This window comes from Moschus berezovskii, chromosome 2, assembly GCF_049115385.1.
Source record: "Moschus berezovskii isolate FMDL1 chromosome 2, NW_MosBer_1.0, whole genome shotgun sequence".
NCBI classification, from domain to species: Eukaryota; Metazoa; Chordata; class Mammalia; order Artiodactyla; family Moschidae; genus Moschus; species Moschus berezovskii.
The window spans coordinates 100,045,324-100,069,731 of record NC_142461.1 but is presented as its reverse complement, the minus strand read 5'-3'; the positions used below and the strand labels follow the sequence as shown (position 1 = coordinate 100,069,731).

Below are 24,408 nucleotides of genomic sequence, written 5' to 3'. Positions count from 1 at the left end.
CGTACACGTGCATATTAAAGATAAAGCCGAATTATACATTTTACAGAACAACGTTGCAGTGCCTTCTAATTTCTAATTCAATTTTTGTTACAAAATATTCTGGTCTGTATCTAGTAAATTCATTTCACAACTTGCTAATGTGTTCTAACCAGCAGTTTGAAAAAACCTGTTCTAGGTATTGTGAAAATCAGCCTTAATTCGTTTATTGAATATTTGCTAATCTGGGCGAGAATTTTGTTTTTCTTCTTGTATGAGCCTTAGTCATTCTACAGATGACCCACACCCCTTTGCTCCCCCACCTTTCCCCCCACCCTGTTGTTCTTTTCTCTGTGTAGGGGTCTTTGATTGTTTTTCCAGATCAGGTTAAAATGACTAATAGGGGTTTTGGACCAGCTTCAAGAGTGCATCATTATCTTGATCCCAACCAACGTCGAAGGTGGGGTTAATTGATTTAAACTGGTGGCAAGAGCCATTTTAGCTCCCTGTTTATTTAGATTTTATTTGAATGGAAAGGTGACTTTTCAATAATATGGGGACAGCAGGTACCATGCCCCAAAAGGATGAGAGAGAGGTGGGAAAGGTGACCCTGTACATTTATTGCTCAGAAATGCAACACGGGATTAATAGGGAACAGCTCTTTGCATTAAAAGATGTAAGTAAGAGCATAAATCCCATGGCAGCAACCATCGTTGCCGTCATTGTCCTTATCATTAACATTTCCTTTCCGTGCTGCTGCTGCTGCTTCACCTTTTCCCCCTTCTTTGTTCTTCATTTATTAAAGTTCATTTATCAAGTTCAGTAAAAAAACAAGTTGATCTCAAGGTGCACATGAGTAAGGGTTTGAAGAATTGCACATGTAACTATAAAGGGCAGAACTTCGAAGTGTCTTGGTCACAAGATACAGAGGGATAAGGATAGACCAGCTCCTTTGAGGAAGCAGCTGTTGAGCTGGCCTTGGAAAGAGGTACCATTTTGATGCTATCGTTTGGAGAGGTATCTATTATGTATATGTGTAGGTTACGGAACAAGCAGCATTCTCAAAGGAGGGGATAGGGGAAGTAACTATGAGGAAGCTGGCTTTCGATTAAGAGCCTAGTTGTAAAACACACAGAACTGTACATATTTTTAATCACTGGAATCAGACTCAGTGCCTTGAGGTATAGCTTCTTGGAGAGGCATTAAGACCTGAGACATTGCAAAGGAACAGCAGACTCATGTCTTCCAGTTTGCACTAATTTCAGGGCCAAAGTGTCCTGAGTAGAATGGCCAGTGTTATTTAAATGATTATATTGCATACCCTCCCCACTCCCACTTTTTTTTTTGCTAAGCAAATATGGAAGTTAAAAAGCTGTTTGCAATGTGACTGAAGTACCTGGAGGTCAGCACTTTAGAAGAAAACTTAGATTAAGAGTCAAATTATGGTTTACTTTGAATGCCAGGCTGAAGGTTTTAGACTTAATTTTTAGCGTCAGTAACGTAATAGGAGGCCCTGATCAAGTATACGAGACAACAGCAGAGACTCGGATGTGTGGAGCAGTCTTTCGGACTCTGTGGGAGAGGGCGAGGGTGGGATAATTTGGGAGAATGGATTGAAACATGTACATTATTATAAGTGAAACGAATCTGATGTGGTTGGGGGCTCCCCACCTCAACACTCTGGATTTAAGAGGCCATTCCTTCCGGAAGGGTATAAATTAGCCTGGGATAGAACCTGCACGCTGAATTTACTAATTAAGAAATGAGAAACCAGAACTATAAAGGTGGCATAGAAATACAAGAAACTATTCTTAAGTAATCTTTTAAAACTTTGAACAGAGTTACAGATTTTACCATTTGTTATAAACTGGTATATATAATTTGGCCAGAACCATAAGAAAATTAGTATTGTGTGAATTCTGAAGCACTTTCAACATGTTGTAGGAATAATGTGGACTTTCTGGAGAAGGGAATGGCAACCCACTCCAGTATTCTTGCCTGGAGAATCCCATGGACAGAGAAGCCTGGCGGGCTACAGTCCACGGGGTCGCAAAGAGTCGGACACGACTGAGCGACTTCACTTTCACTTTTCTTGAGTTTTACACATTCATAAGTGAATGGTCTGTATCTCGTGCCTTTGTTGGTTTTCTGTGAGCTGTGGTTTCTGGGAAGTGAGCAGCTCTCATTCCTGTAACCCTTGTAATCCAGTCATTCGTGTGCCTCCTTCATGTGGATTCAGTACGGCTGTGGTGCTGTCATCCCTCTGATAGGAACTCTAACTTGGTGTGAAGCCCCAAGGGTCTGTTACTTATTTTTATTTTATATTGTACTATATTTTATTTACAGTGTTGTGTTTGTTTCAGGTGTATAGCAAAGTAATACAGTCATATATATATATATGAATTAGCAAAAGCAGCTCCCGTCTTTTGATGGGGTGCTCATGGTTTATAACATAAATGGCATTATTTTGAGAGAGGGATAACCTGGGTATGGCATTGGGTTTTTTTCCTTTTTCATTAAAAATTAAAAATATATATATATATATATATTTGTGAGGAAAGCTGCATGAAAAAATGTACAATAAAATGCCAATTTCCTTCAATAAACCAGGTGAGTTAGAGACTTAAGATTTGAAAAAAGCTGAGAATTGAGGAGTGAAGGAGGGTTGAACAGTCACTAATTATCTCTGATTACAGAAGTTGATGGCACAGACAAATCAGATAAAGAGGCAGCAGCTCTAGGTTAACTATCCAACTCAGAAGAACCAATACGGATTCTTTGCCACTCTGTTGTGGCTGTAAGAATCTGTGAAAGAAAAGCTTCAAGGACATTGGCTAAAGGTTTAGGTTGAGAAAACTGCAAATGGAACTTTGTTTGCACTTCTAATTGAAACATTTAAAAATTTTCATATGCCAATGTAAGGCATTCTATTTTTGTCAATTTAAAGAAAGATTCTCATCCTAGTGCCATAATATTCAAGAAAAATTTGTATTATTGCATCTACATAATTCATCCACTATGATACCTAAGTGCCAGCAACATCTGAGATTCAAATCCCCCCACTTTTAACCATCAATGTGCTTTTCAAAATATCTATGTGGGATTCTAACAGTCTATTAACAGGTTTTGGAATGTAATTTAAGGTTTATTCTTTACATAACCAGTTTAAAATGTGCTCTTTTGTTTTAAAGATGTAGTTTTTTAATAAATAAATTTTGCTTAAAAAAAAAAAGAGTCAAATTATGGTTTACTTTGAATGCCAGGCTGGAGGTTTTAGACTTAATTTTTAGAGAGTGTCAATAACATAATAGTACCTGTGAAGGAGGCCCTGATCAGGCTCCTTATTTGCATTCTCTCAGTCAAGGATCACACAACTCCATGCCGTAGTTCATCTTATTATCCTCATTCTACAGAAAGGGAAACCGAGACTTAGAGGGGTGACAGAAGAAGTCTGAGGTCCCACGTCTGAGCTTTAATCCAGGCTATGCATCCCCACATCATCATGCTGTAGAGCAGAGCTTGAAAACTGAGGGTTTCTGGGCTGAATCCACCTTGCAGTTTTGTCCTGCTTGATGTTGCATTCAAAACATTTTTTTCAAATGGTTGCCAACATTTAAATAGGGGGAAATTTCACACAAAAAGTCCAAATTTCTACCTACTCCTGCGGAATTGAAAGCTCTGGCAGCAGTGGGCCTCTGTTCCTTCAGGAAACCTGTGATTGTGTCTGTCTGAGGGGACGTGTGTGCTGTGTTCACCAGAGTCCTGGCTCATCCTGTTTCTCCCCCAGGTACTGAGGCCCAGCCTCAGTTGCTATTTATTCTTTATTTCTTCAGACTCCTAACCAGCCTTACTGCTATATGCTAACTGCATTGTCCCTGTAGGCATGAGTATGAGACCCCTGTTATATAGCCTTCTGTTGGTGATCAGTCTAGTGATGAGGGTTGATGGCCAGAATCGAAGAAGAAATGACAGTAGAATTAGGGATTTGATTTTGGGCTGGAGAAGCCATAGATTAATTAAATCATTTTTGTGAAGAGAGGGAAGGATGGGTAGTGGGCAAGCATATCTGACTTTTGGAACACCAGTGACGAGGAGAATGGTGTTGATCTTAAAGCAGCAGGTTAGTAAGAGGACCTGGTTTGAGATAGGGTGTGGTATTGGAGTTGAGGTTCTGGTGGGACAGAAGAGGGCTCATTTGAGTCTAGTGAGGAGTTGGAAATGTAATACTGGAACCTTGGAAATACGGACTTGAAGCTGTGTGAAAGGATGGAAGTGCCTTTTGGAAATGGGAAAACATGGGCTAAGATCTGAATGATAAATGAACAAGCTACAAACAGTTCAAAGTCTCTTATTGACTTTTTTGGGGTCAAGTGCACCCTGTCTTGCAAATAAACCAAATGTTTATCCGAACAAAGGAGCACAATAACAGTCTTCAACTTTTGGACATGGGAACTGATGAACATCTGCTCGTAGAATCAAAGGCAGATATACTTTTTGATTAGTGACACCTTTAATTTACATTTATGCCTGTTTTGCTAAGCCTTATTTAGCTGAAAAGAATTCAAGCAATGATTTTTTTTTTTTAATTGTATCACAGATGCCCTGGGATTGGGGGAAAAAGTCAAAAGAGAATGGTTCAGTTTGGGATTTATTTCTGCCTTTATTCAGTTTAGAATGGAATGTCCTTTTCAAATTCAGAGGAGTTTTTTCCCCTTATCTTGGCTTGTTTGTTTAGGATTCCCTCCAACATCATTGTTACTTAATCAGCCACATCCACCTCAGCTACTCTTCTTCTCCCCTGGTTCCCTTTTAATCCTTAAAAGTGTTATTGTTCTAGGGCATTCTAAGCCTAGGTGGAGCGATCTTTTTTAGGTTATGGATATTGAACATGGAAATCTTCCAGGAGAGCATTTCTTTTGTTCTCAGAAAGATTTTTGTCTTGGATATTTCAGTCTCCATTTTGGGCCATCTTACTCTTTATTTATTTATTTTTTCTCAAATTGGAGTTTTATTTCTAATACACACATAGATTTATTTCATTACATGTACATGTTAATATGAGTTCTTAACAATTTTTTTTCTGGTGTCCCACCAGAACCTCAAAAATAATATATTTTTCTTGCCTGCCAATCTGGTGGTTAAGACTCTGTGCTTCCACCACAAGGGGCACAGGTTCAATCCTGGGTCCTGGTCAGGAAACTAAGATCCCACATGCTTCGTGGAGCAGCCCCCTGACCCCAGTAATTTTTACTCATTATAGTATTTTATGTTTTAGAAACCAATTTTGTGTTATGTTACATGTGCTCAAGGCAAGACTTGAAGTATGGGAAGGACATATAGTGAAAGGTACCAGTCCATTCGAAAGGAGATCAGTCCTGGGTTGGGTGTTCATTGGAAGGACTGATGCTAAGGCTGAAACTGCAGTACTTTGGCCACCTCATGCGACGAATTGACTCACTGGAAAAGACTGATGCTAGGAAAGGTTGGGGGCGGGAGGAGAAGGGGACGGCAGAGAATGAGATGGCTGGATGGCATCACCGACTCTGTGGACATGAGTTTGAGTGAACTCCGGGAGTTGGTGATGGACAGGGAGGCCTGGCGTGCTGTGACTCATGGGGTCGCGGAGAGTCGGACACGACTGAGCGACTGAACTGAACTGGACCTTGTTCTTCAGCCTTCTGCTTTCCCTTTCTGTAGAAAAACCATGATTAAAACTAATTGTGTATCCTTCCAGTGATAGTCTTTACATTTACAAACTGATATGTTTTTCTTATAAGTTAATCATATTGTGCACATTTCAATTCTGTACCTGACTTTTTTCTTTTAACTTACCTTGGAAATGTTTTGCTATCAGTACTATCCAGTTTCTTCATTCTTTTGAAAGGTATTTCATTGTGTGGATGTATCATAATGTATTCAGCCAGTCTTTCACTTGTTATTTTAGGTAACATTATGTGTTACAATGTTGCAGTGACTATCTTTACATTCACTACTATATCTACATATTGATTTATATATAGATGGATATGTAGATCTGAAACCGTGTAACTCAGATCCATCTGTCTATCTCTTGTATGTGCTCTGTGTGTGTTGTGTTAAGTCGCTTCAGTCATGTCCGATTCTTTGTGTCCCTATGGACTATACCCCACCAGGCTCCTCTATCTGTGGCATTCTCCAGGCAAGAATACTGGAATGGATTGCCATGCCCTCCTCCAGGGTATCTTCCCCAGCCAGGGATCGAAACCATGTTGTGTATGTCTCCTGCTTTGACAGGTGGGTTCTTTACCTCCAGAGCCATCTGGGAAGCCCTATCTCCTATATATCTGGGGGTCAATATCTAGAATTGGAGTTACTGAATTAAAAGATATTTACATTTGAATTTACAGTATAGATTGAAGCACAATGGCATGGTGGAAATGAGAAAGTAACGCGTGAGACTCAAGCACTAGTCTGTTCTCTGGTGTAAGCCAGTAGTGTGGCTCCCAAAAGTCACTATATCAACTTTTTTCTTTGTGGCACTTTTCTCTCCTTATCTGTCAGGAAGGGCACAGACTCAGCTATTTCTGAAGTTTAATAATTTGTTGATTGTCTTCCAGTTGTCTTCTGTTTTGGCTGTTCCAGTAAATGGAGCCTGATGACTTTTCCCCCCTATATAATTTTGAGTCTGTGAAGAATCCTGGGCTTTGGGAGCCTTCCTAACCACAGCTTTACTTTGATTGTTTTAAAGCACTGTGTCTGGTTTGTGCTTTATGTTAAAAGCAGAGCTTACGTGGTTGGTTGTCTCTCTCTCTTTCTCTCTGAAATACGGTGAGTGATAAGTAGGCCTTTAGTGACAAAGAAACTCATATAGTCAGCTCTTTATTATTGATCAAGAATAGAGCCAATGCATTTTTAGACTTAGGGAAAAATGTTTTATTTTTGTAATAGCATTTTAAAAAAAGCAATGGGTCTATGATAGACAATCTTTAAGAAACAGAAAAATTTTATGGAATAGACCAGAGCAGGCTGCTTTAACTCTTTCAAAGTATTTTATAGTATGAAGAAAGTAAAAGAGGGGATTGTTTAAAATTTTGAGATATTTAGCTGGTATAGTTTAATAAGATGATTGGATTTCTTGGTGGTTACCAAATTAGATGTACTTAAAAATTCAAAACCAAGTAAATAAAATGTAATATAAAATTCATGTTTATTCCCTGTATTTCAGTAGTTTTTTGGAATTGGCTCTCCTAAAATTAAGCAACATGCTTGAATTATTTCACTTGAAAGACTTGGAAATTTTGGGCTGCTAATATAAATGTAATTATTCTGGAAAAGATTTTGAGCCCCTGGTTACTCATCAAAAAAAAAAAAATCACTAAAGCTCTTTGAGTATACAAATTTATTCAAGTCTCTGTAAAATAGTAAAAAAAAAAAAAAAAAAAGAACCTAAATGTTCTACAGTAACCTATAAAGCTTAGGTATATATGCACAAAAACTATATATGTATGTATGCATACACACACATTATGAATAACATGGAAATTATGTATAATCATGAAATATTAGATGAATTTCCAGGGACAGATCTCACCTTAAAAGCTACCCTCTCAAAGAGACTTTTCTTGGCTATTCCATGTAGTTAGTGCTTCCTTTTCTGTATCTTGCATGTACTACTATATATATAATATATGTATGTATACATATACATATGCATGCACGCATATAGCAGAGAAGGAAATGGCAACCCACTCCAGTGTTCTTGCCTGGAGAATCCCAGGGATGGCGGAGCCTCGTGGGCTGCCGTCTATGGGGTCGCACAGAGTTGGACACAACTGAAGCGACTTAGCAGCAGAAGCAGCAGCAGCACGCATATAGAATGCACAGCATATATATCATGTATATGTAATCAGTATATCTGTGGTTAGATACCAAGAGCAGGAACTGTGTCTTTCTGGTAATCCCTGTGTGCATGTATCCTGTCCCTAGTACAGTATATTGCCTTATCCATTGTAGGCATGAAAAAAATTTTGGAATAAATAGATTGACCATGGAGGTTGTACAAAACAACATTGAGTAGAAAAAACAGGACACTGTAAAACAGTGTAATTCCATACACAAATTATGTACAATCTCATAAAGCATAGTGCAAGTCAGGTTTGTAGTTGTATGCTATATGGACATAGAAAAAAAAGGCTAGTAGGAAATAAACTGGAATGTTAAGAATTATTATCTCTGGGCTGTGTGGGTCATGCATAATTTTGAAGAGGAAATTTTTAAATACAGATGGGTAAAGTAAATAATGGAAAATTTTGCACCTCGAGAATATATTTTACCCTTTGCATGTTAAAGGTGGTCACCTTACCTAAAATGATGTATTACAATACTGTGGCCTTTTCTCCTCTTGAGTAAAATGTACTCCATCTCAGTAGTGTGACAGGTTTTATATCTACTTTAGAATTAAATTATGATCTGAGAGTTGCAGTTTTAAGTAACTGGTTTTAATTTCACATCAGTTGGAGTAAAAGGATAGTGAGAGTATATTAGATCTGGTACAAGTGTCTGATTATAATTATTGACACATTTTCAAATGCTCTCTTAAGTGTGATACATGGCCTATGATTTTGACAGCTGTGACTACATTAAACCTGCTGGAGTAATCTTTTCACAAAGGTTTGTTTAAACTTAGAATTGTCAAAAGGATTCTCCATAAAGTGGATGAATGCACATTTAGAGGTCAGTGGTGTTTCATGTCCCATGGTGCCTAGTGATTTTAAGTCTGTTAAATGTTAATCAGAAGATTATCTGGATTTCGTTTCAAGAAAATTGGGAATTTTATTGTTTTGTACCCTATAACAAATAGGTGATGATAATCCATTGTGATTTGACTCTGCAATGATAGCATAAATTCTGCTTGTTTCTCCTGTTGAAGATCCTAAACCACAAAACTCGAAGCCTAAAATTTGATTCTGCTAACAACCTCATTTTTGAAAAGTCTTCCCTGGACCAAGATCATGCATCTCTTTTATTGTGTAGCCACTCCTTCCTTCTACATAGATGTGTTGACTAGCTAGTTTGTGCCAGGCGCTGAGCATATAGAGACAGATAGGCTGTTAGAGAGCTCAGCTTGGGAAAGACAGAAAAATGGTCAAGCTATCATGGAGCTGTAAGCATAAAGTTGGGGTGTGTGGTTCTGTTTGAAAGGGCAGCACAGTCATCTTCTCAGGACAGTGATGTTCTGAAGCATCTTAAAAGATGGATGGGAAGGCATCAGGTGGGAAAAGGGCTTTTGAGGCACAGAGGCTTGTAGGAAAGACAACATCCTTTAGAGCTGAGAGTGACCAGAGCCCTACTGCTTAAGTGTGGTCCTTGGATTAGCTGTTCAGTTTAGTTCAGTCGTTTCTGACTCTTTGTGACCCCATGAACTACAGCATGCCAGACTTCCCTGTCCATCACCAACTCCCGGAGCTTGCTCAAGCTCATGTCCATCGAGTTGGTGATGCCATCCAATGAGTTGGATTAGTAGTAGTGGCATCATTTGGGAGTTAGCATCACTAAAATTGCATTCTCAGGCCCACCCCAGTACTTCTGAATTAGAATCAGCATTGCAGCACTATCTCCAGGTGATTTGAATGCTTCCAAAAATGTGTAAAACAATAGAACACAGAAAGGGATAAAAGATGGGAGAGCTAGAAAAGGAGACAGACTTTTTTTTTTTTAACGTTTTGACCGAACCTTGCATCATGTGAGATCTTAGTTCCCTGACCAGGGATCGAACCTATGCCTCCTGCAGTGTAAGTGGAGAGTCTTAATCACTGGGCCATCAAGGAAGTCCTTTGGGCTTTTTTTTTTTTTTTTTCCTAAACAGGAGGTTGATCATGAAAGAAGTGACATTGTGAGATTTACTTTTTCCCAGAATTGCCTGGAAGTACAAGTGACGCAACATTTAACAAAAAGTTTCTTAAATCCTCAGTCATACAGTGCTCCCCAACAAAGGCTCTCATACGAGCTTGAGAAATGCAGGCTATTTCCTTCTGTCAGACAGTGTAAGTGACTAGAGTATGTTGGAAGTTTTGGGAAGCTGGCAATGAGGAAAACCATTAACTTAATCATCTATCCTGGGATATCCCTGGGGTCTTTCCAGTTTATTCCACAGTGGAACTCTTTATGGCTGCACAGCTGTTCACACCCCAAGGAGAGGGGATAGTATTTTGCTGAACACATTTTGGGAAAGACTAGCACTCATTCCCAAATTTCAGACACTGCCTCATCTGACAAGTAGGGTCACCCACTGTCCCGATTTGCCTGTGATGAAGAGCTATGCCAGGATCTTCAGTTCTGGAGCCCTGGACAAACCAGGGTGAGTTGAGCACCCTTCCTATCTATTTACCATACCTTTGACTAACTCATTTTCTTTAAATGGTCTCAAGCCTTTTCCCTGAAATACTGGTCTCTCAGGCTTATTCTAATAGAGTTGTTCCCAAATTCATCTGCACGTTGAAATTTCCAAACCTGATGCTCCAACCTCCCCCTCCTCAAGGTTGTGATTTAATTGGTCTGGGATGTACCCAGAACTTTTAAATGTTCCCCACATTATTCTAAGGAGCATGATCATTTGTTCAAAACAACTTTACTCGTGGAACTGTGGTCTCATTGTGCACCTTAAGAATTTGCTATGTAATAGAAACATTAACTGTTGGAAAGTGACAAATTGAAGAGCCGTGGAGCATTATATTGGGGGGACCACCAGTCAAACATGTTCCAGTTTGCGGAACACTTATGTGGAGCCAGAGGGAACAGTGGTCTGGTCAAGAAACGGCGACAGATGTGGCTGGAGAGGATGGTGGTGATTTCAGGGCTGCTGAGGTGGGCGAGTCACTGATCTGATCCTGGTGAGGTAGGAGGAGGAGAGTCTCAGGTCACAGCAGGAGTGGATAGATGGTGAAAGCAGAGCAGAATGGGGCGGCACGGGTTGTGCTGGACGGGGCCAGGCTCAACTTGACTCAACCTCAGGATGTCCCTGAGGTTCTCTGGGACATCCAGGGGGAGCTGTCAGAAGAAGAGCCTTCATAGCTCAGGAGAAAAGGCTGAGCTGGATTCCAATGAGAGCCTGTCTAGGTCCAGGAATGAAGTTCAAGGTTGGGAAGCAACGTGCCTGGGGAGAAGGGCTGAGAGAGTGATCTGCCACAGGTCCATGGGATGTGTTCAGGGAGAGGGACGTGAGTCTGGAAAGCGGAGGAGTGGGTGGGATGCCCCAGGGAGTGTCTTTTTCACTCACCTGGAGGAAGGGAAGGGAAGGGTAGTCCTGTGAACCAAACAGATGAGGGTTCTCCAGGGCAGTTTATTTTGGTAATTTAGGGTGGTAACTTAGGTTAGTCCTGTTTGTGTAAGCTTAGCATGAGGGAGGAAATGAGATTAGAGAGGTTGAGAGGAAGGAGACTTGCTCGCGCAAATGACTCTAGAAGTTTCGACTGCAGAAGAAGTCTGGCATAGTATGGGGCATTAGGGAGTAAATCTGGGTTTGTTTGAGGACTAGTCATCTCTGTGGTTACTCATGGAATTTATTTCAACAAGGAATAACGATTACAAGGAGTATTAAGATAGTCACAGAAAAATTGCCAGAGCTCTCTGGGGCCCCATAAAACTGCTTTACTTTCAAGTCATAGCTGCACACCCTTTCTCCCCTTTTCTTATTGTTTGCTGGACACAACAATGCCAAATTCTGAATTTATATGTTTATAAATGTCATTTTTTTATGGCAGTGATAAGTCAGCATGTGATTAAATACTCAACCATTGGGCCTATGTAGTTTTCATTTGTGGAGGGCTTTGCAGTTTACCAAAATACTACCACATCTTATATAAGCCTTTAGATAACCTTTGTACAGAAGTCATGGCCAAAATTAATATATTCTATTTTACAGGGGGGAAAAAAAAGAAAATCCTGAAGTTTAAATGTGTTGAGGAAGACTTGTCCATGATGAAAATGGATCCAGGATGGAGTCCTGGTCTTCTGGTGCAACATTTCTTCCATTATATTTGGTGAGGGATGGGGGTGGAGAGTGTGTCCTTCTTCAAAAAATTAGTTTGTAACTTCCCTGAGGATAGAGACCTTGTGGTCACTGTTGAAGTTGTTTACCGACTCTTCCACGACTTCTCCACTCGCCACTATGTAGGGCCTTTGGGAGGTGTTGGTGGTGGTGGAAAGAAGTGCCCTTTGGCCCAAGCAGCCCACTTTCAAGGCCTTCACATTGGTCTTAATACTACTTTTGAATGACAGAGCTCAGAAATACACCAACAGGATTGAAAGAAGTCATCCCGGATCATAGAACTTTGAACTTTTGTCTCATTACTGGACCATGTAATTATCTTGAGACCAGCCCAATAATATTGCCTGGCATGTTTTGTAAATATTTAAAACATACACAGTTTTTGTCACTGAGTTTTGGCACGTCTTTATATAATACGAGAAGGTATCACAGTGGAAGAGGCCCAAACCTCTCTGGACTTCAGAGGGGCCCTTCTCTGTGTATGAGATACTCTGATGAGCTGAGTGGATGGATGTGGAGATGAATCAGCCCCTGTCACAAAGCTTGCAGCTTTACTGAAAGCTGATCTTGTTTTGTAGCTCCTACAGGTCACACAGTGGGCACTCAGTAAATACTTGTTATTTTTGAATCAAGGGAGATGTTATTTTGTGTTGCGCATTCTCTATTTTATCACAATGGACCACTGTCAATTTTTTTTTTTTTAATTATCTTTCCCATGAGTCATTAAATATCTAGTGTTAGGATTTGGGGAAGGGGAATGATGATGAAAGAGAGTAAAGAAATGGAATCAGTAATTTTTAGGACAAGAGAGGAGAGGCTTTGAATAAGTGGTGAAAGGTTGAAAGCAGGGAGTTAGTTGCTCAGGGGAAATGGAAAGACATGGAGGCTGTTTTAAAAGAGCGCATTGCGGGCAGATGAGGATGAGACAGGAGTCATTCGAATCTGATGACATCTTCAAGGGGAAAACTGAAGGCCTTTTTCAACCTTAATTACAGCCACAGACAAAAGCATATTAGAACACTTTTTTCCCCTGCCTCTACGAAGGCGAGTAGCAGATAACCTCTTTTCTAGAGTCATGTCTAAAAAATCTGCTCTTAAGATGACTTTTTTTAGGGTGTCATGACTTGAGGAAAAAAATATAAAAATTTGACTCCCTTGTGTGTATTTACATTAACTTTTCAGGCTACTGGTTTATTATGAAGCAAGGAACTTTTTAGTCATTGAGGAGATTTCAGTGGATGAGTTAATGTTTGATCATCAGAAAATGTATCATTAGAGCTTGTTTCTCTTGAGAGGAGAAAAAATATGAGTCAGATGGAGGACCAAGTCATTTCTCTCACTTAATTCAGCCACTCTTCTGCTGAAGGACCATCACCTCACAAGGATAATTCAGACATTAATGACCACCGGTGGATTTTATAGTTTATAAAGCCTTTCCCCCAAGACCACCCACAATTCTGCTCTGAGTCCTGCGTTAAAAGTTGGCATTTCTGCTGACGGAGACTTGAGTGAGTTGTTTTTCTAGGGAGGATGCTTTAATCAATTGATAACCTGGAATTGCCATCTGCAAGTCTGAATGAGATGTTTTATTTGGTGAGGGGTCCACCAGTTATTCATTGGCATTTATGAAAAATACTAAAAGGTAGTAAATGAACCCGTGACATTGGGGAGTGTGAAGTTTCTTTCACAGATAAACACTCTGCTATGTGTTCTGTATTTGCCAATTCCATTCGTTCTCTTCCTCTCTCTTTGCTCTTGACCCTGGAGTGATTTCTATGTTGTGTTCCTTTTTGCTGGTAACTGAGATAATCACCAAAGCTTTGTGCAAATGTCTAACTAACTAGACATATGTGCATGGGAAATGGATGTGAAATGTCAGAAGTAAAAAATGCTTCCATTGTCTTTTTCTTAATCTGTTTGATTCATGCTTTTATCTGTGTATTTTTTTTTTTTTTGAATACTGACTGTGATATGCCTTGTGCTGATACGTGTTCGTAACACAGGGACCAAAGTTGCTATTCCTGGCCTCAGGAGAATTCACAGCTTAGTAAAGGAGACACATAAGTCAACGGTTCAAGTACAGGCTGGCACAGGGGCGGGCAGAAGATGCAGCAAGTCCAGAGGAGGAACACCTAACCAGCTTTGGGAGGAGGAGTGTAGAGAAGGTTCCAACTCAAAGGAAGTTATTAAGTACAGACTTTAATTAGAGGGGCTTTCTTGGTGGCTCAGTGGTAAAGAATCTACCCGCCAATGCAGGAGACATGGGTTTGGTCCCTGATTCGGGAAGATCCCACATGCCATGGAGCCACTAAGCCCATGGGCCACAACTATGGAGCCTGTTCTCTAGAGCCCAGGAACCACAACTGCTGAAGCCCACATACCCCAGAACCTGTGCTCCAGAACAAGAGAAGCCATCACAATAAGAAACATGCCCACCATAACTAGAGAAAAGCCTGCATAGCAACGAAGACCCAGCACAGACAACATAAGTAAATAATTTAAAAAGAGACTAATTAGCAGAGCATTAAAAAAAAAAAGGATAAGTGGAACTAAGCCTAACAATGTAGGGGCAGAAATATTCTAGTGTAGGGAACATGTAGTCTAAAGGTAGAAAGCATAAGGAGAGTGTGGTACATGCTGGGAGCAGGAGGTAATTGGGTTTAACCGTGGCTTAGGGTACATGTGGGAATTGATATGACATAAAGCTGGAGAGGTGGTTGAAAGCTACATTGTAAGGATTCCTTCTTCTCTGCTGGACAGTTTAGATCCTCCTTCCAAACTATGCTATTAGGAAATTTTAGATAGGAAAGGATCTGATCAGATTTGGATTTTGGAACAATCACTGGTAGCAGTTCTGAGGATGATTTTTAAAAATATTATCTGTCTATGCTATGGAGTGAATTGTGTGTATTTACCCCAGATTCATATGTTGAAGCTCTAACTCTCATATGTGATGGCATATGAAGATGGGGTCTTTAGGGGATGATGTTGTGTTCAGTTGCTAAGTTGTGTCCAACTCTTTGTGACCCCATGGACTGCAGACATCAGGCCTCCCTGTTCCTCACTATCTCCTGGAGTTTGCCCAAGTTCATGTCCATTGAATCAGTGATGCCATCCAACCATCTCATCCTCTGCTGCCCTCTTCTCCTTTTGCCTTCAATACTTTCCAGCATTAGGGTCTCTTCCAATGAGTCAGCTCTTCGCATCAGGTGGCCTAACTATTGGAACTCCAGCTGCCGCATCAGTCCTTCCGATGAGTATTCAGGGTTGATTTCCCTTAAGATGGACTGGTTTGATCTCCTTGCAGTCCGAGGGACTCTCAAAAGTCTTCTCCAGCAGTTCAAAAGTATTAATTCTTTGGCACTTGGTGGGCTGCAGTCCATGGGGTTGCAAAGATTTGGATGTGACTGAGTGACTAAGCACAGCACAGGACAACTTTTTCTATAATCCAATTCTCAAATGCATGCATGACTGCTGGATGATAATTAGGGTTAAATAAGACCCTGCTTATGTAACTTATATGCAGAGTACATCATGAGGAACGCTGGGCTGGAAGAAGCACAAGCTGGAATCAAGATTGCTGGGAGAAATATCAATAACCTCATATATGCAGATGACACCACCCTTATGGCAGAAATTGAAGAGGAACTAAAAAGCCTCTTGATGAAAGTGAAAGAGGAGAGTGAAAAGGTTGGCTTGAAGCTCAACATTCAGAAAACAAAGATCATGGTCCCATCACTTCATAGGAAATAGATGGGGAAACAGTGTCAGACTTTATTTTTTTGGGCTCCAGAATCACTGTGGATGCTGATTGCAGCCATGAAATTAAAAGACGCTTATTCCTTGGAAGGAAGGTTATGACCAACCTGGATAATGTATTAAAAAGCAGAGACATTACTTTGCCAACAAAGGTCCATCTAGTCAAGGCTATGGTTTTTCCCGTGGTCATGTATGGATGTGAGAGTTGGACTGTGAAGAAAGCTGATCGCCGAGGAATTGATGCTTTTGAACTGTGGTGCTGGAGAAGACTCTTGAGAGTCCCTTGGACTGCAAGGAGATCCAACCAGTCCATTCTAAAGGAGATCAATCCTGGGTGTTCATTGGAAGGACTGATGCTAAAGCTGAAACTGCAATACTTTGGCCACCTCATGTGACGAGTTGACTCACTGGAAAGGACTCTGATGCTGGGAGGGATTGGGGGTAGGAGGAGACGGGGATGACAGAGAATGAGATGGCTGGATGGCATCACCGACTCGATGGACATGAGTTTGAGTGAACTCCGGGAGTTGGTGATGAACAGGGAGGCCTGGTGTGCTGTGATTCATGGGGTCGCAAAGTGTCGGATGTGACTGAGCGACTGAACTGAACTGAACTGAAGATTATGAGAGTGGGGCCTTCCTGATGGAATTAGTGCCCTTGTTAGAAGCCACATCAGAGAACTTGCTGTCTCTTTGCCATAAGAGTACACAGCAAGAAGGAAACCATCTACAAACAAGAAATAGAGTCCTCCTCAGGAACTGAATTGGCCAGCACCTTGATCTGGCACCTTGATCTTGGACTTTCCAGCCTCCAGAATTGTGAGAAAATAAATTACTGTTGTATAAACCACCCAACATATGCTATTTTATTATGACATTCTGAGCAGACTAATGCAATCTATTTTATATATATGAGTAATTGTGAAACTAGAAATAGGAAGGATATTATGATAATTCAAGTAAGTAACATTTATTTGGCTTAGTCTGTTTTGAAAAATATTTCAGTGTGGAAACTATTCATGTTGACTTAAATCTAGTTTTGAGACGTTATTGTTTAAAACATCACTTCTGTGATAAGTCTTCTGGGAGAACTTTCTTAAACATTTCAACATAATACTTTTATAACAGCAATCCACTCATGCCTTGAATTTTTAAATTTTAATTTTTAAAATTTATTGTTGGTGGTCAGTCACTAAGTTGTGTCTAACACCTTGTGACCCCATGGACTGCAGTACCCAGGCTCCTCTATCCTCTACTGTCTCCCAGAGTTTGCTCAGATTGATGTCCATTGAGTCAGTTATCAGTACTTAATGCCTGAGGGTTAAGTCTGTTGGACAGTCCTCCTCTGCTTCATCGAATTTTGATACTATGATGATTAGACTCTTCTAAGGGAATCTTGAAGTTTGTATGGTTTTAGGAATTACGTCCAAGTGATAAATTTATTTGGAATTAATATTGTTTGGATCATCTCAGTTGCACTCATCTCACACGCTAGTAAAGTCATGCTCAAAATTCTCCAAGCTAGGCTTCAGCAGTATGTGAATCGTGAACTTCCAGATGTTCAAGCAGGTTTTAGAAAAGGCAGAGGAGAGGCACCAGAGATCAAATTGCCAACATCCGCTGGATCATGGAGAAAGCAAGAGAGTTCCAGAAAAACATCTATTTCTGCTTCATTGACTATGCCAAAGCCTTTGACTGTGTGGATCACAATAAACTGTGGAACATTCTGAAAGAGATGGGAATACCAGACCACCTGACCTGCCTCTTGAGAAACCTGTATGCAGGTCAGGAAGCAACAGTTAGAACTGGACATAGAACAACAGACTGGTTCCAAATAGGAAAAGGAGTACGTCAAGGTTGTATATTGTCACCCTGCTTATTTAACTTCTATGCAGAGTACATCATGAGGAATGCTGGGCTGGAAGAAGCACAAGCTGGAATCAAGATTACCGAGAGAAATATCAATAACCTCAGATATGCAGATGACACCACCCTTATGGCAGAAAGTGAAGAGGAACTCAAAGGCCTCTTGATGAAAGTGAAAGAGGAGAGTGAAAAGGTTGGCTTGAACCTCAACATTCAGAAAATGAAGATCTTGGCATCTGGTCCCATCACTTCATGGGAAATAGATGGAAAAACAGTGGAAACAGTGTCAGGCTTTATTTTTTGGGGCTCCAAAATCACTGCAGATGCTGATTGCAGCCATGAAATTAAAAGATGCTTACTCCTTGGAAGGAAAGTTATGACCAACCTAGATAGCATATTAAAAAGCAGAGACATTACTTTGCCAACCAAGGTCCGTCTAGTCAAGGCAATGGTTTTTCCCGTGGTCATGTATGGATGTGAGAGTTGGACTGTGAAGAAAGCTGATCGCCGAGGAATTGATGCTTTTGAACTGTGGTGCTGGAGAAGACTCTTGAGAGTCCCTTGGACTGCAAGGAGATCCAACCAGTCCATTCTAAAGGAGATCAATCCTGGGTGTTCATTGGAAGGACTGATGCTAAAGCTGAAACTGCAATACTTTGGCCACCTCATGCGACAAGTTGACTCACTGGAAAAGAGTCTGATGCTAGGAGGGATTGGGGGCAGGAGGAAACGGGGATGACAGAGAATGAGATGGCTGGATGGCATCACCGACTCGATGGACATGAGTTTGAGTGAACTCCGGGAGTTGGTGATGGACAGGGAGGCCTGGCGTGCTGCGATTCATGGGGTCGCAAAGAGTCGGACACGACTGAGTGACTGAACTGATTGTTTGGATCATGGAACTATGGCAGACTGTAATATTTGTCATAAAATTGGTACCTATCTTGGGTGTGTTTGCGTATCTATTTAAAAGAGCATAATTTTGAATACTTTTGTGTGTACATGTGAAGAGGAGTCTTAACAATGTTATCCAGCACTTAACCCTGTGCCAGATATTTTCGGGTTGAGTTTAATCTCCTTTCCCAAGGTCTTGCTGTTTTTCTCTGCTCTTTCTCCTCAAACTCCTCCAATTTATCCTCTTTTGTTGGCTTTTTCCCCTGAGCTTAGAAATGGGCTTATATCTTTCCTGTCATTAAACAAAATGTTTTGAACCCTATGACTTTCCTAAGCCATTTCCTGAGGAAGCCTTTCAAAAAATGAGTCTACTCATTCTGCTCATGTCATCGCTGCTGCTCCTTTCAGCCTTTGGTCATCTTCTCTGAAACATAATGTTATTTGTCCCTCTATTCTTCGGAAGTTGCTGCCATTGGTTTCATGTTTCTGAAGTGATGTGTATTCGTCACTTCCTCAGTGGCCTCTCCTTTAGTGGTAGAGTCACAATCTTATGAGGAGTTCTTTAGTCTGATCATCCAGAGTCAGCGATGCTCTGAACTGTACTGTCTGAGTGAATTCCCAAAAGCTTCGCTGAAGTTCTGCAAAGTCGTGGGATGCAGTTTCTACCATGAGCTCCCTCTACCTTTGGATAGCCCTGACTATCAGAAGGTTGGGTTTTTTGGTCTACAGTATGTACAGCGTCTGTTTATCCTTGGTCAGAGCTGTTCTTTTTTAGCTATAAGGAATAGAGTACAATATCATATTTACATGATCAGACCTATCTCATTCATCCTGATATTCTTTTATCTGAGCAGAATCTCTTCAGGACTTCCCAGTGGTCACTGCCATCCCACCCACCTTATTGCTCATGCTTCTGTTTGATTGAAAGTCTTTGAAAGTTGGTATTTAGAACTGATTGCAATATTCTTGAGTGGATTTTTCTCTCCTTTCATTTTTCTGACTGCCATGCTTGTACATATGGAAACTGCTGTATTTCAGAGATCCACATTGTCGTACTTACTGAGTTGATTACCCATGGAAATCTCAATTTCTGCTGCCATGGCCTGTTTCCCTTACACTTCTTGTCTACCTGTGTCTTTGTCTTTTGTTTCCTTTCCTACATGTAGGACCTTAAATTTACCTTGGTTAATTCCCAGTTTGTCAGGTCTCATTTCATAGCACTAACCTGTTGAATCTGTGGGATTCCGTTTCTATCACTTTGGGAAGAGATGAGTTCTACTGTACTCTTTGAATGCAGTAACTCACAGATATATCTGCTTATCTTTTTGGCCATTGTCTTTTTTTTAATTAATTTTAAAGATTTGTTTTTGGCTGTGCTGAGTCTTGATTGCTGCGTGTGGGCTTTCTCTAGTGCCTGCGAGCAGGGACTGCTCTTACTTGTAGTACGCGGGCTTCTCTTGTGGAGCACAGGCTCTAGGGTGTCTGGGCTTCAGTATTTGTGGCACACGGGCTCTGTAGTTGTGGCTTTCAGGCTCTGCAGCACAGGCTTAATAGTTGTGGAGTGCGGGCTTAGTTGCTCTTTGTTGTGTGGTATCTTCCTGGACCAGAGAGGAAACCCATGTCCCCTGAATTGGCAGACAGATTTTTAACCACTAGACTACCAGGGAAGCCCTCTTTTTGTTCATCTTGACCACAGATATTTCACAGGAGACTTTGTCAGATGCTCTTCTGAAATATGTTTCCTTATGCTTCTGGTTTTGGAGTCATATTGAAAAACAAAGTTAGGTTCATCTTGCATAACTTGCTTTTAGTATTGAGATCCCCAGGGATTATCTCTTGCTAAGTGTTTGAAATCCATTGACAAATTTGCCTGGGACTTTGGTCTGTGTATGTTGACTTTGGCATTTTCCCCTCATTTTAATTTTTCCAAAGCATCTGTTGATCACTTAATCCTTTCTGACTTGTTTTTTTGCTGACTTCCTCCACCGCATCCCCCACTCCCACCCCCCGTTTTTGGAATTTTCTGAGATAGCTTGTTTCTCTTTTTTCAATTTCCATCCTTTAAGGTGATGGATACTTGCATTGTCCAGGAGGCAGTCACTAGCCACAGTCGAAGCAGAGATTTTATTGACTCTAAGGAAACTACTGACTTCAAGTGGAAAGCCAGAGCAGGAAATGCTGACACATGGAGTAGAAGGTTAAGGTTGACTATTCTGGGAATTGAGAAGAGCACGCTGGAAAGAAGTATCACCATATAACCAGTTGGACTTGTATGCTGCTGTTGCCAGGTTATAAGTGTATAGTATGTTCATGGCCCAACTGGTACAATGAGTCATTTTGCAAATAAACATTAATAAACTTATGTGTAGAGTATTTTTAAAATAAAACCCTGTGTGTAGTGTGCCAAGAGATAATTTTGGAAGCAAAATAAGTCCTTAAATTGGCTGTTTTGACATGTGATTCTGCATAGTGCTGCTAACCTTGCTAGGTTATTCAGATACTGTACAGTAATGTTTCCTGCCATTAGTCAGTGTCTGAATGTTTTCTGTACGCTTCAGTTGTTGTAAGTAACTACTAAACATTCTTAATTATTAAACACGTTTTAAAAGATGTCAGTAGTAAATAGTGAAGAATGTTGGTAATAAAATTTTTAAAGTTTTTTTTTATGTGGACCATTTTAAAAGTTTTTCTTGAATTTGTTACAGTATTATTTCTGTTTTGTGTTTTGATTTTTTGACCCTGAAGCTTGTGGGATCTTAAATACCCGACAAGGGATTAAACCTGCCCTCTTTGCACTGGGAGGTTAAGTCTTAACCACTGAACTGCCAGGGAAGTCCCATAATGTTGGCAATATTTTTTAAATGATTTGTGATTTCAAGAATTCTCAGGAATTCTTTTTTTCATTCCTACATCCCAAAGATTGACGTTTGTAGGGGATTTGGAAACAATAGGCCATAGTGCTTATCCCAAGAAGTATTTGTATTTATTATATGATAGGTACAGAAATTGACCTTATGTGTTTGGAAACTGTTAGGACACTTTGACATTGCTGTAATTTAACATGTGAGAGCCAATGGATTTTGCTACTGAATTAGATGTCAGATAATTCTAGGTGATTTTCGTCTCTCAAGAATTTGATTTGTAAAATGGGGACAATTATGAGATCTACACTTAAGATAATTGTATCTATGTCAAGTGTTTCTCTAAACTTGCTAGAGCTCCTGTCTGTGTGCTGCTGCTAATATAGCTTCCTAATCCAGTCATATAATTCTCTTGACTTAACTGCTTACCATGGCATATAGAAGAAATTCTAAACTGTTTAGATTGACTTTAAGATGTGTGGCATCTTCCTTAAGATTCTTTTCCATGGTTATCTTCAACCACATCCTTGTATACTCTTGACTGTAACGTTCCATTCAACCTGTTCCTGCTTGGTAAACCATCTCAAATGTAGTGGCATAAAACAAAAGCCATTTTACTCTACTCACATTTCAGCAAAGCAGGGATTTGGAAAGTGCACAGCAAGGATACCTTGTCTCTGTTTCACAGTGTCTGGGAACTCAGCTGTGAATGCTTGAAGGTTGGGGGCTGGAAGCATCTGGAGGCTCATTCCATCACATGTCTGGCTTGTAATGCTGGCTGTCAGCTGGAACACCTACATGTGGTCTCTCTATATGGGCTATTTTGAGCTTCCTTAGAGCATGGCGGCTGGGTTCCAAGAGCAAGTGTTGCAGGAGACAGAAAATGGAAGCTGCTAGTTTCTTAAGAGTTAGTCCTGGAAACTTTTACTGTAGTCTGTTGGTCAAGCCATCACGGAGCCCAGATTCAAGGGCAGGGGAAGTGGGAGACAGATCACACACACATATATATATTTTTTTAGTTGAAGTGTAGTTGATTTACAATGCTGTGTCAGTCAGGTCTACAGCAAAGTGATTCAGTTTATATATATATATATATTCCTATTCATATTCTTTTCCATTATAGGTTATTGCAAGATATTAAATATAGTTCCCTGTGTTATACAGTGGGCTTCCCAGGTAGCTCAGTGGTAAAGAATCTGCCTGCCAAGCAGGAGATGCAGGAGACTTGGGTTTAGTACCTGGGTTGGGAAGATCCCCTTGAGAAGGAAATGGCAACCCACTCCAGTATTCTTGCCTGGAAAATCCTGTGGACAGAGGAGCTTAGTGGGCTATAGTCCATAGGTTTGCAAAGAGTTGAACATGACTGAGCGTGCACACACTGTACAGTATGTCTTTGTTGTTTATTTATTTTATATATAGTAGTGTGTATCTGTTAACCCCAAACTTCTCATTTATCCTACCCCCACTTTCCCATTTGGTAACTGTAAGTTTGTTTTCTATGACTGTGAGTCTGTTCCTGTTTTATAAATAAGTTGATTTGCATCATTTTTTTAGATATCACACATAAGTGATATCATGTGATATTTGTCTTTTAGTGACTTACTCCACTTAGTACGATAATTCCAGGTCCATGCTTGTTGCTGCAAATGACATTATTTCATCCTTTTTTAGGGCTGAGTAATAGTCCGTTGTGTGTGTGAGTGCACACTTGCGTGTGTGCGCGCATGTTTATATGCTACATCTTTATCCATTCATCTGTCAATGGACACATAGGTTGCTTCTAGTCTTGGCTATTGTAAATAATGCTCCTTTGAACATCAGGAAGCAGGTATCTTTTCAAATCAGAGTTTTCTTCTTTTCTGGATATATGCCCAAGAGTAGGATTTCTGGATCATTTGGTAACTATTTTTAACTTTTTAAGGAACCTCCGTACTGTCCTCCATAGTGGCTCTACCAATTTACAGTTCCACTAACCATGTAGGAGGGCTTTCTTTTCTCTATATCCCCTCTAGCATTTATTATTTATAGACTTTTTGGTGATGGCCATTCTGATCAATATGAGGTATTACCTCAAGGCAGTTATGATTTGCGTTTCTCTTAGGATTAGCGTAGATTCCATCTCTTAATGGCAAGAGAGCCAAAGAATTTGGGAGCCATGTTTTGAATCTGCCACAGCCAACTATTTATTTGCCAGCTTCCTGTGTATACTTTGTGTCTAAGTGCCTCTGTCCATAAACAATTTGAACCCGTCCCCAGTTCAAATACCATTTCTTTCTCCATATGGCCTTTGTCATATCATTTAGCTAAAAGCAGTTTTTCCTTCCTTTGTGTTCCCACAACATTACCGTTTGTAATTGTATTTTTCAGTTTTTTTCTTTATCGGTAGATTATAAACTCTTTGAAGGTGAGGATTATATCTTGTTTACCTTTTCATATCTCAGAACATATAGGTTCCTTAAGTTGAAGATTCAGTATTGAATTGAGTCTCAAAATTGGGACCCAGATGGGCTGGGACTTGGCAGTGATTAAGAAGAAAATTTTAATGTGAATATTAAGAAAACTTTCTGTTTAATACAGATTCTTTCTTTTTTTAAAAACAGACCTCCTGTTTATTTACCTGAATCAACCCTATTTATGTGTTTATTTTTGGCTGCTCCTGCAGCTTGTAAGATCTCAATTGCCCTACCAGGGCTTGAGCCAAGGCCCGTGGGAACTCCCAGATTTTTTTCCTTTTAATACAAATTGTTTCAAAGCCTTTTCTTTGTGTGTGTGTGTGTGTGTGTTTTTAGTTGGCTCTCTTTTGTAAAGTAAAACTTTTAAACTTTTCTTCCCTGTAGCCGTAAAATTAGTTGCCTTCTGATATTATCATTTTCTTCCTGTCCAGCTCAACCCCTGCTATTTGGGCCTTATTGCTTTTACAAACTGGGTTGCCATCTATTACTGGATCAGTTTAATGAGTCAGACTCAACATTCCAACTAAAAGTTATAAATAAAAACTCATATATGTTGCAAAGCTAAGTACTTCTTG

At 40.2% G+C, this 24,408-nt stretch overlaps 1 protein-coding gene across 2 annotated transcripts in view; it reads left to right on the top strand.

The window, feature by feature from the left end:
• The window catches only part of ACVR1 (activin A receptor type 1), a 141,366-nt gene that overhangs the window by 7,164 nt on the left and 109,794 nt on the right, over window positions 1–24,408 (top strand). The gene's annotated exons all lie outside the window — the stretch shown is intronic.